This window comes from Vicugna pacos, chromosome 25 (assembly GCF_048564905.1).
Source record: "Vicugna pacos chromosome 25, VicPac4, whole genome shotgun sequence".
NCBI lineage: Eukaryota > Metazoa > Chordata > Mammalia > Artiodactyla > Camelidae > Vicugna > Vicugna pacos.
Window position 1 is genome coordinate 11377530 of NC_133011.1, and position 4519 is coordinate 11382048.

The 4519-nt window shown below is 37.9% G+C and overlaps 1 pseudogene; it reads left to right on the forward strand.

Moving 5' to 3' along the window:
• Nucleotides 1-3689: 3689 nt before the first annotated feature.
• Nucleotides 3690-4158, forward strand: LOC116285577 (small ribosomal subunit protein eS12-like; annotated as a pseudogene).
• The last annotated feature ends 361 nt before the right edge of the window (nucleotides 4159-4519 follow it).

Sequence of the window (4519 nt, forward strand, 5' to 3'; positions counted from 1 at the left end):
ACAAGTAGGAAGGGCTGGATTCCAGAATCCCTTGGCCCTGGAATAAAAAAAACCTTGCGTGTCTTGCAGATGCAGGGCTCTGTTTAGTCTCAGCGATATCATCTTCAGCATATGTAATATTGCACATTCCTGTTCAGCTTTATCTCTCTATTCAATGGAGAACTAGCTTCTTGGGAACCTCCGTCTTAGAAATCAACAAATGTTTCCTTGCTTTGTCCATCTGCAGCACACAAGTTTATCTGTTGGGTTTTGTGCTTATCTGACAAGAGTGATGACAGAAATCTGATCAGTGCCCAGACCAATCAATCAATCAATCAATCAAACATACTAGGGGATAGCCAAAGCACTGTGGAGGAAGAAAATGAGTATTTGCCGAGGGGTGGTCATGTTCCTGGCACAATGCTTGGTGTCTCCATTTGTGCAGACTTATTAAACTCTTGCAACAGCTTCTTCAAGGTAAATGAGAAATCTGCAGGTCAGAAAGTCAGTTATTTGCTGATGCTGGTAAATGTCAGGCATTTCCCATTGCTTCCTGCCTCATACCCAGCACTCCAGCCATGATGAACTGTAGGCAGTTCTTCTTAAGCACATAATCATTATCCAAATGTGTCTGGTTAGTTTGGGACACAAAAATTATCATAATATGAATAACCCTGATGCAGGCTTTCATGAAACTGATGGAGATGATGTTGAAGAAATGCTAGACTCACAAGTAAACACTGATAATTAAGGGTCTTCCAGAGTTAGACGAGTTAACAATTAAAGTGAAAAAAAAATAGACATTAATAAGATCTTCAAAAGAGAAATATTTGAAAATCATAGATGAAGGTAGGGGCAGCAGAAAAAAATGGAGGACTTCAATACATCTGTCAAATGTGCTACTAGACACTCTTTTTTTAAAAGTAGATCCCCAACCCCTAAATCAACACTTGGTTTTTTATTCCAAAAATTAGTGAAGACTTACAATTATTACCTAACTTTTGTTAAACATAAATAACAATATAGATTATTTTTATAATTCTTCTTTTCATTTTCCAAGATCAAGTTCTAATCAATGTTTCCCATATCGTATATGGAATGTTCATGTTGGGTTCCCTCTATGTCTTCCTTAGACAGACCTCCTGTGCTTTGTCCTGCTGTTCATGCTTCTGAACCCTTGTCCATGGTGTTCCATCTGCCTTCATGACCTGTCTCTGTTGTTCTGCAGGGAAAAACCTCTTCATTCTTCTCAACCTCCTCCAATATCACCTCTTGTGTAAAAGTTTCCTCTAACTTTCCCTGGCTCTCTTAGCCAAATGGATGGAAATAGGAAGAAATACACAACTTAACAGAAAAATGTAAGTTACAAAGGAAGCAATGAATGAATTGGTGTCAGGAGGCAGTTTTCCATGCCCAAGCACAGGCCTCAAGCAACAGATTTCTTGGATTAAAACCCAAGCACAAATAAAGAACATTTTTACAATCATGGAAAGTTCTATTGGACAGCACTGGAACTTGCTTGAGAAAACACAAGCAATAGATTTAAAAAAAAGAAGAAGCACTAAGAAAGGAATTCTGGGCTTGTTTTCTTTCTAGGTAATGGCAGTACTGCTAGAATGACTATGTGTTCTGGATGCACGTTGGAGGAGTCCTTACCAGTGTGGGAGGCTGGATGAGGAAATGATCTTTCAGCTAAGATTTGAGTAGGAATTAACTAGGAATGTGTTGGCGAGGGGAGGAGGGATGGGGGGCTGTGGATTGGTTTGAAAGAGAGTCCCAAGGAGATGGAACTATGGGTGGGGGAGCCTAAAGAAAGAGGACACAGGATGCCTTTGCAAGAAGTACAATATATCCATCAGGCTCTAGTTCTGCAAACAAATTCATGGTTGACACTGTGCCTGTATTGAAAAATAAAAGAATATGACCTAAATGTGAATTAAGTGCCAGAGGAAATAAACCCCTCTGGTTATACCAGGTCAGGATGATCAGAAGTGATGATGTGTCAGAAGTTTTCTTACTAATTCCTTATTTTCAGTATTTGTTCATTTCACACTTATCACATGTCAAATGGTGGAAAGAATTCTATTAGGAAACTCATTGAGGGCCTCAAATAGACTGGAGATGTTACATAATAAATGGAAGCTCATGATCTTTCCATCTTCAGAAGATTTTTGTTCCAACTGAACTCACATCTTACTAATAGACATGGTAATTATGAACAGAATATCAAATTTTGGTTTCCAGTGCAGTATGTCCAAAAGGTGGCATTTCAGGAGCCCTTGTACCACTTATTTAAAATGCAATCCCAAGACCAGAAATAAATGCATAAACCTATGGTCAGTTAATCTTTGACAAAGGAGGCAAGAGTATACAATGGAGAAAAGACAGTCTCTTCAGCAAGTGGTGCTGGGAAAACTGGACAGTTGTGTGTAAATCAGTGGAATTAGAACACTCCCTCCCACCATATACAAAAGTAAACTCAAAATGGTTTAAAGACCTAAATATAAGATATGACACCATAAAACTCCTAGAAGAAAACATAGGGAAACATTCTCAAACATAAATCACAGCAATATTTTCTTAGATCACTCACCCAAGACAAAACAAAAAAGCAAAAATGAATAAATGGGACCTAATCAAACTTAAAAGCTTTTGCACAGCAAAGGAAACCATCAACAAAATGAAAAGACATCTATGGAATGGGAGAAAATATTTGTAAATGATGTGACTGACAAGGGGTTGATATCCAAAATATACAAACAGCTCATACAACTCAATATTAAAAAAACAAACAACCCAATCAAAAAATGTGCAGAAGACCTGTATAGACATTTCTCCAAAGAAGATATACAGATGGCCAATAGGCACATTAAAAAATGCTCAACATCACTAATTATTAGAGAAAAGAAAGTAAAAACCACAGTATCTCACACTGGTCAGAATGGCCATCATCAAAAAGCCTGCAAATAACAAATGCTGGAGAGGGTGTGGAGAAAATGGAGCATAAATTGGTGCAGCCACTATGGAAAATAGCATGGAGGTTCCTCTAAAAACTAAAAACAGAGCTACCATATGATCCAGCAATCTCACTCCTAAAGCAACTACCTGGAAAAAGTAAAAACTTTTATTCAAAAAGATATATGCACTCCAATGTTCACAGCAGCACTATTTACAATTGCCAAGACATGAAAACAACCCAAGTGCCCATCAACAGACAACTAATTCAAGAAGATGTCATATATACATACATACACAATGGGATATTACTCAGCCATGAAAAAGAATGAAATATTGTCATTTGCAGCAACATGGATGGACCTAGAGATTATCATACTTAGTGAAGTAAGTCAGACAATGACAAATATGATATCACTTATATTTATAATCTAAAAAATAATACAAATGAATCTATATAAAAAACAGAAACAGACTCATGGACTTATAAAACAAATTTATGGTTCCTAAATGGGAAGCGGGCAGAGATGGATTAAATTAGGAGTATGGGAATTAACAGATACAAACTACTATCATAAAATAGATAAGCAACAGGGATTTACTATACAGCATAGGGAACTATGTTCAATATCTCATAATAACCTAAAATGGAAAATAATCTAATATCTATCTATCTATCTATCTATCTGGATCACTTTGCTGTACACCTGAAACAATATTGTAAATCAATTATACTTAAATAAAAAATAATTAAAATGCATATCCCCTCTTTTCCTGCCATCAGTGAGCTGGGCAGAGGCAGGGTTCAGGGGCATTCAAGATTTGGCTCCATCACCCACTGCCATAGCATCGTTGTTGGAGGTGTAACAGATGTTAACACTGCTTTACAAGAGGTACCAGAGACTGCCTTCTCCCCACAATGACCCAGCACATGGAATTTGTGAAGCTGCCAACGTCTCAGCGCCAAGCCCATTTTGAGTGCTTGCCTCCAACTGTGATGAGCACATGTATGTCAAGTTCGTGGAGGCCCTTTGTGCTGCACAACAAATCAATCTAATTGATATTCATCACAATAAGAAACTAGGGGAATGAGAAGGCCTCTGGAATACTGACAGAGAAGGAAAAGCCTGTAGAAAGGTTCGTTGCAATTGTGTGGTTTTAGTAAAGGACTATGCAAAGAATCCCAAGGATGTCATCAAAGAGTACTTCAAATGCAAAAAGTGAACAAAAAACTTGGCTTTTGCTTTTAAGAAATGCATACACCCAAGCCCACCATGGACCTACTTAATCAGAATTGCTGGGCTCTACAGGGCTAACAAATTCCCCAGGTAATTCTACTGCACACCAAAGTTTGAGAACTTCTACTCTACGGAAGTGACTCTGAAGTGTGTAGTGGCAGCCCGGAGCCAAGCTGGTTACATAAGAACCATGTAGAATTTTGGTTTTGTTTTTAATTATTACCTCTATACTTATTGGATTTCACTAGTTGCTCCTCTTCCTGTCCCAGGATCCTATCCAGGACACCACATTACATTTAATCATCATGTCTCTTTAGTCTCCCCTGGTCTATGTCAGTTTATCTTAG